Consider the following 12,012-nt stretch of genomic DNA (forward strand, 5'->3'; position numbering starts at 1 on the left):
CCAGATCCTGAGCCATGTGGGGGTCCAGTCAGTTCCTCCCAAAGCTTTGGGGCCATGGTGCCATGGGGGAGCCTGGGAGCTGACTGGTGGTGGTCTAACTTGCTGTGTGACCTGGAGCGGGTCACCTCCCCTCTCTGGTCCTCAGTGACCTCTGTATGTTGTGGCAACTGGGGGTCAGTACTTGACACCTTCCTGGTTCCTCATGTCATGTCCTCAGAGTGGGGAGGGCTGATGGTACATCTTCAGAGTGTGTGTGTATGTGTGTGTGTGTCTTTGGGAGGAGGGGACGGTGCTGGCCCCTGGGGCCCCCTGGTTTGTCTTCACGCAGGATGACAGGGCACACCTGCCAAGAAGGCTATCACCTGGCCACCCTCCCTCCCTGCCCTGGTGTACTCAGATGGACTTTGGCACTGGTGGGGCAGGTGCCAGTCACCTGCCTAGAGGCAGCCTCTCCCTCTGGACAAACAGGCCCTTCTCTGACTCCCCAGCTCCCATGAATGTGGTCATGCCAGAAAGAAACACACAGGCTGTCAGAGGGCTGGCACACTGCGCTGTCACCTTTCTCGGGCAGGGAGAGCCCAGCAAGCACCGATGACTCCCCCTCACCCTCAAACACCCACCAGGATAAGGACCTCAGGCCTTCCAAGATCTCACAGGCTCAGGCCTTTCTTCTCTGACTTAGGGAGTCTGGCTGACTTGCTGTCCCTAGATGGAAACTTAGTCCAGGCCCACTAGCCTGAAATTCAGGGCTGCGTTCCTCTGACAACATTGCTCTGGTACTCTGAGTCTTTGCAAGTTCTGTTCCCTATGCCTCAGATGCTTTTCCCTCACTTCCTGACCTGGGAATTTTCCACTCATCTCGGACGACTGAGTCAGTTGCCGCCTTCTCCGGTAGTGTGAGCTCAGTATGTAGCCAGTGCTGTGTGCCTGCCTTGGTTGGACAGTCAGGAGGGCTGCCCACCCCTGTCACCTACAGGGCTGGCACAGGAAGGGCACTCTGTGCCTGTTTGCTGATTAACTCTTCTTCTCTCCTCTGCCCAGCCCACTCCACCCCGTGCAGCTCCTCCCTGTATCCTTTCAAGAGTTTGCAATCAGCTCCACTCTTTCCCTTCAGAGGCTCCTGTCCTATTGGGACCCCCTCAGACACCCTGCCTCTGTGCTCCTCATCAGACCTGCAGTTCTCAACCCGGTTTCCACATGCTGGGGTGAGGCCCAGCACCTGCGCAGTTAAGCAGTGCCTGAGGGTTGTGGTGCAGAAGCCCAAGGACCAAGGGCACCCCTCCCCCACCCCTTGGTGCTTGAATTCACTCCCCTTGAAAACCACCACCAACCACCATCCAGCCTTCATACAGCACTGCTGTAGCCAGGCCCAGCCAGCACTAGGCAACCCCTTCGCTAGGCAGCCAGGCCGCCTTAGGGCCCCTGTGAGGACACCCTCCAGCCAGCCCCCATGGTGATCATTCTATCAGTCAGGTCTGGCTCCCTCACTCTTCACCCCAAATCTTTTCTCACTGGCCCTGCACCAAGGGTAAACTTTAAGGCACGGAGGGCATTTAAAGCCCTCCAGGGTGTGATGAGATCCCCGCTGAGCAACCTAGCCTTGCTTCCCACCCGCCAAGGCCCCATGTCTCCGCTGCTCCTTTTCTGCTGAACATTCCCTGGCTCATTCTTTGGGGTGCAGCTTAAAGGTCACCTCCTATGGGAAGCCTTACTGAATGCCCTTCCCCTGCAGTCTGACCTGAGCCACTCCCCAAGGCAGGCCCCTCATGGTGGCCACGGGGTCTTCCTGCTGTAGGAACACAGGCCTGTCTTGTTCTCTAGTGAGGCTCTGAGCTTCTGGGGTCAGGCCAGGACAGGTCAACCAGAGTCTGGGACAAGGTTGGCACTCAGGAACGAAGAGGTTCTGAGCATCACATGTATGCCCACCACACCTCCAATCAGGTGGGCATGAGGACCCCCATTTTGGTGATAAGGAAATTGATGCTCAGAGGAGCTGAGCGGTGCTCAGAGGGGCTGTAAAGGCCATAGAAGCAGTAGTGGTGGGACTCGATCAGGGTGGCACCAGCTCGCACCCGTGCTCTGCTGGGACTAGGCCCTCCAGGTAGTGAAGAGGGCCCCTTCTCCTTCTAAAGCGCTTATGCTACTGCACCTTACAGCTTCCCCTCAGCCTTCCCCAACCACCCCACCCCCAGCTCCCACTCCCACAAAGGGACACTTCCTCTAAACCCAAGCCACAGGCAGGGGGCGGGGAGGGTTATGGAGAGGGATTTTTCTGGGCAAGTCACCTGCTAAATGCAGAGCCAGCCTTCTTCCCCAACCAGGCAAGCGCCAGTACCCCAGGCTCAGCAACAGGAGGACCCACAGGGGTCACGGAGGCTCCGACAGGGGCAGGGGCCTGGGGCAGACCTGGGCCCAGTTGCCACCTCTCCTCGCCCGTAGTGTGGTACAGGCCCCTGGGTCATCTGCACACTCCCATCTAACAAGACTGCTTCCTCTTTCCTGAGGCCCCAGGAGAACTCACCACCTTGCCTTCCTCTCAAAGCAAACAATGCAGAACCAGTGAGTAAGTCCTGGGGTGCCCGTGAAGTCACGGGAGGGAGGAACATGGTAAAGGCAGACTGTGGGGGCCCCAGTTCAGTGGAGTGAGGGGTCCTGAACCCAGGGGGCCTCGGGGAGCACCAGCCTCTGGGGAGCACAGGCACACCCAACTCCCAGGCCTCCAGTGTGGGTCCCTAACAGGTCTGTGGCAGCATCAGAACACCCCCCGAATCTTTCCCACCGCTCAGGGATCCTCTCGCTCTGGTTTCCAAGGCCGTGGCTCTGGGGTGGGTGTCAAGGAGGCCGTTGGCTCTCAGGGCCTGACCCCTGGCAGGGGGCACCCAGAAGCATCTGGATCCCAACCCACTGCTGGGATGTGCAAATAGAATGGCTCATCTGACAGAAGCGGCAGCCCTTGCGCAGCCAGACTCCAAAGCTCCACCCTCAGGTCCCAGAGGCCACTCAGAATCTCCCCAGGCCACCGAGGCCACTAGCAAGCAAGACCTGAGCCCACCCACCGCCCACCTGCGAGCTAACCCCCAGATGGTTACCTAGCAACCTCCCAGGCCCCGTCCTCATGCCACCACCTCCCAGCTTCAGCAGCAGCTCTGCTCCCGCCAGCTCTGTGAGCTGGGATGCCCTGCTCTGCCTCTCTGAATCTCAGTTGTCAGGCTCTCAGTTACCCAAGGGTTAACTGATAACTGAGCAGAAGTAATGCCAGTGCTGGTCAGGTGCAAACAAGGTACCAGCCCTGTTTGAGGCTCTGTACTGGGATTAACTCATTATGCTCCCAAGATCCCTCCAGGAGGGTGGTTCTGCTACTATATCCCCCACTGCACCTCCCTGATGGAGTCTCTTCTCTGAGTTGCCCCGTGGTAAGGGGAGCTAAGATACAACCCCAGAAGGCTGGCTCTGGAGAACACGCACTAATCGCCATGCGACGCTGCCCCCAGGAAGGTTCCAACCTTCTCTCCCTTGCTGCTGGGGCTTAGCCTCATCAAACTCCTCACTCCCTGATCAACCCCAGGGTCCTGAGCATGCCCCCTCCCCACTTGTCTACCAGCAGACACTGCCACTGACCTAGGCCTTCTCTCCACTTGCCTTCTGCCCCACAATCTCAGGAAGAAATGACCACTTGACTGTTCCTGCTCCCCAAGCCGTAGACTTCCACAGCAGCTCCTGCAGCCCCCAGGGCAGGGCCCAGTGGTCTCATGGACCCAACAGGACGCAATAAATGCTTGTGGACTGGCTGAGTGACCCATGGGGTCAGGCCCAAAGGCCTCTGGCTTTGCCCATCCAGCCTGTGCTCGTCACCTGAGCAGCTCTCAGTAATTTCCAGGCCTGGATGTCAAGGCCCCTCCAGCAGCTGTTCCTCCTCACCCTGGTCGGGGGGCAGTTAGCATCCAGGCAGCTCACACGGAGGTGCCATGAAGACCACATATGTAGTGAGCACAAAGGCCCAAAGTGACAGAAATTGATAAAAACTTCACCACACGGCTGACACCCCATATATCAAAGGCCCCAAATCTCATTCTCTGCTTGCCTCCAATTTCTATCAGAGCTTGCCAGCTGCACATTTATTGAGAAGTTTGTGATCTGACAGGCACTGTATTACCAACATTAATGATGCATCAGCCTCTAGAATTACTGGGGAAACAGTCCAATTGATTTTATTATTATCTCAAGTTCTTCACATTTCATTCCAGGCAGCTTGCTACCAGAGTTCTGGAGCAAAGACCAAAGTAAATAAAGAAAGGTTTGTGGGCCAAAGTTGACCTCAGGTGGGAAAACTCGGCTTACCTTGGGACCCTTGGTGATGGACCTCCCACCCCTCTGCCGTCTTCCTCTGTGAGAGCAGGGGGTCACTCAAATGACAGGTGACAGAGAGGGCCAAGTGTGGATCCTCATGGAGAGGAGAGCTGGGGGACAAGATCAGGAACTGAAGTCAGGTCTCCCATTCAAAGATGGAGGCAACCGGCAGAAGGCAGAAGTAGTCACTGATGTTACTGGTCATCTGCCCCTTGGCTGGAGTAGAGAGCTGCCCTGAATGGAACCCACACACAGATATGGGCTCAGGTCCACATCTGGCCTGGCTGCTCTGCTGGCTTTCTGGGGGCAGGAGGGAGACCCAAGATAGGATGGAAGGTAGTAGGTGGTCCCTGCCTCAAAACCCGAAAGATTCCTCCAGCCACACAAGGTTCCTCTCTGTTCTAGAACATGCCATTTCTGGAGTCAGGGTCTGCTTTAGCACAAGCTGCTCCTCTGCCCTCAGGTGCCCTCCAGCCCACCCCCACCATTGCAGGGCCCTCCCCAGAAAGGTCCTCCCATCTTGAGGCCTCTTACCCCACCCTCTGTGTCTTCATCCAGCACTTTACTTGTTTCCTTCTTAGCACCTATCATCGTGTATAAAAGGGACATCTATCAGCCTCTTGACCTGTTTCCCCTCTGGCTCCCCACAGACAGGGATCTTATCTGTTCTGGTCACCACCCCAGGGCCAGTAGGAAGCTGAGGGCTGGAGGTCCGGCCGGGAGCCAGGTTCAAATCAGAGCACGTAACTGACAGCATCAAGTTCTGCCCAATCACCTCCCCGGGACCTTAGGAGACAACAGGGGTTCCAAGCAACTATGAGGACTGAGGTGCAAGGACCCCAGGTGGCCGTGAGATGTGGATCCCCCTCATGTGGAACAGTGAGGACCGGACTCTGAGGGAGAGACACCCATTGTACCCTGTAGAAGACGGGGGTGCTTCACGGGGTGCAGGGGTCCTGGGCAGTATCTCTTGGAGAATAGGTCCCAAGGGCCCTTGTTCACATGGCAGGATTATTAGGTGCAGTCCAGCCCCGAGGCGACAGACAGGTGAAATACAAAGACAGGGTAAGCAGCCCGGCGGCCCTCAGAGCAGTCAGCCAAGAAGGACACAGAGATCCTTATCTGAGCAGAGAGGCAAGCTGGACGTCCGAAGGCTGAAAGGCCAGATGAGAACTGGTGTATGTTCAGCCACGAACGGGGCTTACCCTGAAGGCTCCAAATGCTCACGGGGCCAACGGGTGGGCCTTGCAGGGGTGGCCTTCTAACTACCGGTATTATGGTTATTGGCGTTGTTTAGTGTTTCCTGAGATTAAATCACAATGTGACTCGATAGGTAGTGTTCTGTTTTGAAAATAGATTTTCTACTGAGATGAATATTTCAGTATAATTTATTTATGAGCACTTCCCATGTGCCCAGCTCCACACTAAGCACTAACCAGACATTGTGTTTCATCCTAATAAGTCCCAGTCTCCCCACCTCATACCCTGGAAAACTGAGGTGCTCAGATCGGACATGGAAACACCTGAGGTGCCACCGGTGGAAGGACGTGGGTATGAATCCTTGTATATCACAGAGTCAAGCTCCTGGGCCCCATGTGGAGGGAGCAGCCTCTCTGGACCAAAGGTCCACCCCCCGAGCAGCCTCCAAGCCCCATCCAAAGGCCTTGGATGTGCCCCAGATCACGTAGTTATCCCATGTAGGGCAGGGACAAGAGATAAATCCACTGTGAACCTCGCCTCACTTAATTCTCAAAGCAACCTGGGAGGAGAGTACTACCAATTTCACGGCCAAAGAATTAAGTCTCCAGAAAGAGAAAAGACTGCTGGGCAGAGCAAGGGTCTGGACCCAGGCGGGAGGCCGTCTGGTAACCCTGTGCCACTCAGCCAAACGCCTGGAACCTGGCCCTCGCGCCTCTCTCTAGGCGGCCCGGCCCCACGCTCGCAGCCTTCTGGGCCGCCCGGTGTCACTGCCGGCGGGCTCTGCACCCGGCAGGTGATGCCAGCGGCCTCGGTAAACAGGCCCGGCTGCAGCCGACCTCCTCCGGCTGGCCTGTGCCTGAGGAAGCCAGGTTGGGGACGGATTCCGTGGCGTTTCCAACAGTGAGCTCTTACTCAATTAGGCCCTTTCTGTCCAAAGGACAGCTGTGACGTGTGGAATGGCCTGTGGTGTCAACGTGAGCCCAGCATTGTGCGACTGGGGACACACCATGCTCTCGGCCGACTGTTTATTTATAAATCCACCCGGCGCTCACCGCGGCCTTTACACTCAGCTCTTTCCCAAAATGCAAATTGGCTTCTTCCTGTAAGTCAAACCGGCTTGCTCAAGCTGATAAAAATCATCCCAAACGGGCTCTTTTATCTGCTCAATACAGAAAGTCCCACACCTCCTAGAAAGAGGAAGATGTCTTCTCTTAGCTTCACGGGGACTGGCCCGGGGACAGGCCGTGCAGAGGCGTTCAGGGTGGGCGAAGGGGGGTCAATGAGAGCAGTGGGAGAGAAAGTTCCAGGCTCTGAGACTTGTGTTCAAACTCTGCCCCTGACACGTTCCCAGCTCTGTGGCCTTAATCCCTCTGAGCATCACTGTGTGTGCTCACGTGTGTGTTGTTGTTCAGTCGTGTCTGACTCTTTTGTGACCCCATGGACTGTAGCCCAGCAGGCTCCTCTGTCCACAGGATTTCCCAGGCCAAGAACACTGGAGTGGGTTGCCATTTTCTTCTCCAGGGGAATCTTCCTGACCCAGGGATTGAACCCACATCTCCTGCATTGGCAGGCAGATTCTTTACCACTGATCTACCAGGGAAGTCCATGTGTATGTTAAGGGGGATAAAAAATAGTCTCTCCCTTATAGGGTTCTTTGGAGAATTAAATGAGATAATGTATATAAGCTGCTTGGCACAGTGCTGAACACTGGTAAATCTTCTGAATGAGGTGGTGGTGGTGGTGAAGAGGAATACAATCATTACTATCTGAAGCTTGCAAGTGCCACCTAGTCACACTTGCTAGGTGACTTCAGGATGGCCCCTTTTGCCCTCTCATCCTCGGTTTAAAGTGTAAAGTGAGCCCCCAGGAGCCTTTCTCCTGTGGGGTGGCCACTCAGCCCTTCGAATGCCTGCATCACAAACAGCTTTGGGGGTGCTCTTTCCAGTACCCTATCTCTTCACTCTCTCAAGGGCTCTTTTATCAGAAACACACAATCTGTTCTTTAAAAAAAACCTCTCCGTGTTTCATAGAAAAGCGAACTATGTGACCAGCTTGTGTCGGGATGGCCACAGAGCCGTGAGCATCACTTAGAGGCACACGCCTTGCACAAGGCTTGCTGAGGGATAACAGGGGACTGATAGGAACTCGTTACCTGCTAGACTATCAAAGGGCCTCCAGGGGGTGGACAGGAAGTGCAAGTGAACTCGATACGGACCTGCTGCTGCTAAGTCGCTTCAGTCGTGTCCGACTCTGTGCGACCCCATAGACAGCAGCCCACCAGGCTCCCCCGTCCCTGGGATTCTCCAGGCAAGAACACTGGAGTGGGTTGCCATTTCCTTCTCCAATGCATGAAAGTGAAAAGTGAAGATGCTCAGTCATGTCCAACTCTTAGCAACCCCAAGGACTGCAGCCTACCAGGCTTCTCCGTCCATGGGATCTGCCAGGCAAGAGTACTGGAGTGGGGTGCCATTGCCTTCTCCGCAATATGGACCTAGAAGTCACCAGAGATCAAGATGTGAACTGGAAGCTCTTGGTGGAGGTTACAAGGAGGCGGCGTGAAGCTGTCGTGACAACTGGGTTTGGCAGGCAATGTGGGCCCTGCCCACAGAGGGACACCCAAGCCTCAGTCTCCTAGCAGAGAACACCAGCAACCGTGCATGTGGCATGCATTCAATGCAACGTTTAGCACCTGGTGAGACAGGGGTTACCAGGATGGACCCTTTTATGGAGGAGAAAGCTGAGGCCTGGAGAAGGGCCGTATCCAGCCCAAGGTCACACAGCTTGTTGGTAATGAAACCAGCAGCCTTGAAATAGCCATGCCACTGCAGCCACCGATTTTCCCGAATGGGATGAAACCTGATGGATGATGTCAGCTCCCAAAGACCTTCCCCTCCGTGCACCTCATTTACTCCTCATAGCAGCTGGGCAGACAGGCTGTGGTTGTTAAATCTCCCCACTCTGCCGGTTGAGGGCAGAGACTCGGGGCCATGACACCCCATGAGGGGACGGCTGGGCCAGCCTGGACTTAGACCTTCAGAAACACCGGCTGCTTTCACCTCCTCTCCCGCTCAGTGTGGAGGGCCCAGCTGAAGGAGGAGCCAGTCCCCTGGGCCCCATCCCCACCAGCCCTCCCACCCAGCACAGGTGGGATGGCCCTGAGATGCAGCTGAGGGACTCCACCTGTGTTAACAAACAGATTCCAGTCTCTCCCTCCAATCCAAGCAGTTCTCTGCCTCCTGATTACTCTCCTCAAATGCTACCGCTCCCTGACCTCCCTTGCCTCCTTGGGAGGAGACAGTAAGGGTCTCCTCCCAACACTGCCTTCTCGCTGAGGTTCCAGACATCGCTGGAGACCTGGCCTCAGTAACTCCCCTGAAGACACAGGCACTGGCTGCGCTTCCCCGGAATCCCGGGCCCCTGGGGCGTGCACACCTGTCTTCCTCTCTTCACACCTTTCTGCCTCCCAGAAGTGCCCTTTCTCCCCCTTTCCTCCTCGCCTTGTTCTAGCTAAAGTCTCTGCATTTTCAACACTGCCTTTAAATGTCCCCTCCCCCAGGAGCCCCTCCCTGACTGCTTTAGCCCGTTCTCATTGCTCATTTGTTCCAAGGTCTCTTTGGAACTTCTTGGATTTCCCTGGTACTTTGAGTAGGTATCATTCCTGTTCTGTCAAATAGCCAAGGCTTAGTTTACAATTAGACCTTGAAACTCACTGAAGTCAGAGTCTCAGGAATTTTGTTTGGCCATCCTTCCATTCAAGAAATATTGCCTTAGCCTGTGCTCTTCTGCCCATGCCATCTCCTTGATAACTGTGCTAGGGGATACAGGAAATGGGGTTCTGGCTTTCTAGAAGGAGTTCATGTCTAGAAATGGGAACATAATCAAGCAGTTGGCACCTAGCATGGGTGGGGCGGGGGGCGCTGTGACAGGGAAGCAGGAAGCGATGGGCCCACTGCCTGGTTTAGGCTCTTGTTCCCCATCAGGAGCCCTCACTATGCCAAGCATGGGGCCCTACCGTAAGGAGATGCTCCAGCAGGCCTCCTGCTGGGACGAAATTACAGGTGAGTGACTCACCTGTCAGATTACAAGTAAGACAAAGGAGGTCTGGGTTGGGGTGTGAGGGGAGCAGTGTGGGTGAATGCTGCCCCACAAGGCCGGGGCCTCTACCAGCACAAAGGCAGGAAGAAGAGCCGAACGCAAGCGATAAGAAGGAAGCCCCGTGGCCTGGGTCTGGGGGGTGGTGGTGGGGAGGCCAGTCCACCCTGATGGAAAAGGCAGGGAGAGAGAGGGCTGAGCCTGACCTGGCAGGGCTCTCTGGGGCATGCACATCCCCCACCCCTCAAAGCCAGTGCCCCTGAAACCTCAGCTCCTGAAATGCATGTCAGCCTTGTGGGTGGGGCCTTTTTGTTTTCTGTTTTTCTGAGCAGGCCTCTCCAGATGGGCCGGCGATGGGAAGTGCACCACCACACACCGCTGGCTCTTGGCCCAGTGGGCCTGGCCACTGTCTGCAGCTCTGAGCCTCTCAACGAATGGTTTCATTGTTCTTCCACCCTGAAGCCTTCTCTGGAGAAGTGCATGGGTTTCTAGAGAACTAAATGGAGTGCTACATGCCAGTGTGGGGGCCTCAGACCATACCCCATGTCCAGCTCCTTGTCACCCAAGCTTGTGTCCCTGCACCCCAGAAGTGGGTAGAAGCTTCTTCTTTGGCTCCAAGCAGAACCTCCTTCCTTTAAAAACCTCTTCCGTGCTTGCGCTCTCTGTGGGTCTCATGGCCAGGGTGGGGTGAGGGGGCTCCAAACCCCTGGGGTGATGAGGAAAACCCTCCATTTGCAGTGTCCCAGGTTCCCCAAGCAGCCTCCCTCTCCACTGCTTCAGGGGCAGCAGAAACACTTGAGTACCCTGGACACTGGGCCTGGGAGTCCCTGCTCTTCTCCCTGAGCTTGTTTTCCGGTCAGTGAAATGGGACTGCTAAAGTCAGCAATGGGCCAGCTGTCTCCCAGCTTCCACTGTCGTTGGAACCAACCCCGCCTGAAGAAACAGCGGAGGGACCAGTGCCCAGCGCAGCCAGGGGTGTTCAGAAGGCTGGATGGGGAAGGCGGGGGCTGTCGATGGCTGCAGAAGCCCTAAAAGCTGGTAAAAGGCTTAATCCTGCATAATGATTTACAAAGTGACAAGTAAAATAGATTTACCGTGACAGCTTGAAAGGCGAACCACAGAAATAAAATTACACTCGGGCTCATCCTGTCTCTCTGCCACCTGTCCCCCTTCCCTTCCGAAAACCAGGAAGTCCTGTGTGCGCACACACAGACACAAGCTTGGGAGAGGGATGAAGAAGGTGGCTGCTCCGGGCCCTGTGCTGGGAAAGGGTGGAGGGTGCCCTGTGCCAAGGACAGTCCATAGAGGTGATGTGCATGGCAGGTCTCCAAAGGCAGAGGGTTGTCCCCACTGACAGGTGAAGGCACACCCAACTGACATGCCCTGAGTCAGGTTCCACCTTCAGGAGCATGCAGAAAGCACCCCAAGTGCCCACGGGGCCCAGCACTGCCAATTTCCATCTAACCCCCGTCTGATCCAATATCGCAGTCCTCTAGGTTTTCAGGGCTCAGGGAGAACAGTTCACTGCTTCCCCTGGCATGAAGAGGGACTCCAACAGCACTGGGCTGAAACCAGCCAAGAGGAAATCAATAAACACCTTAAACAAGTTCAAGAATGAAAGTTGAGTGGACGCTCCCGCCTGCAGTGCTGGGTTCACGGGCGGCATCTGGGTTTCTCTGACAATGCTATGGCCCTCAGTCTGTGCTTACAGGAGTACCACAGGGTACATTTTCCTTCACTGCAGCGGGTTCATTTGGCATCCAGCTGTGTGGGGGAGAAGGATCCAGCATGCCAGTGTTCTACCCATGGGCCACAGAGATTCTCTCCTTGGTGGCAATGAACTCTACCAGAGGCTCCAGGCTCTCTGGCCATCTGTCCACTTTCCCTAGAGACGTGCCCACCTAGGAAACTTCCCAGGCTCCCCAGTTAGAGGCTGGTAACCATGCCCATCGGGTTATTCAGCAGGGTTACTCACCCCAGCAGGGAAGGATTTGATAAGAAAATTCTAGAAGTGGCCATCTGTAGGGAGAAAGAGACCAACATCCCCTTGGTATTAATAGATTCAGATGGTAAAGAATCTGCCTGTAATGCAGGAGACTCCGGTTCGATTCCTGGCTCAGGAAGATCCACTGGAGAAGGGATAAGCTACCCACTCCAGTATTCTTGGGCTTCCCTTGTGGCTCAGCTGGTAAAGAATCCACCTGCAATGCATGAGACATGGGTTTGATCCCTGGGTCAGGAAGATCCCCTGGAGAAGGAAATGGCAATCCACTCCAGTATTCTTGTCTGGATAATTCCATGGACAGAAGAGCCTTGTGGGCTAAAGTCCACAGGGTCACAAAGAGTTGGACACTACTGAGAGACTAACACTTT

General features: G+C 55.5%; 1 long non-coding RNA gene across 3 annotated transcripts in view; it reads right to left on the bottom strand.

Moving 5' to 3' along the window:
• Nucleotides 1–12,012, bottom strand: part of LOC138986119 (uncharacterized) — a 69,872-nt gene that overhangs the window by 36,924 nt on the left and 20,936 nt on the right. For all 3 annotated transcript variants that reach the window (XR_011463015.1, XR_011463014.1, XR_011463013.1), the window contains exon 2: nt 4,339–4,457. This is a non-coding gene — a long non-coding RNA (uncharacterized lncRNA). The remainder of the gene's footprint in view (nt 1–4,338; nt 4,458–12,012) is intronic.

Source organism: Bos mutus, chromosome 28 (genome assembly GCF_027580195.1).
Source record: "Bos mutus isolate GX-2022 chromosome 28, NWIPB_WYAK_1.1, whole genome shotgun sequence".
Classification (NCBI taxonomy): Eukaryota; Metazoa; Chordata; class Mammalia; order Artiodactyla; family Bovidae; genus Bos; species Bos mutus.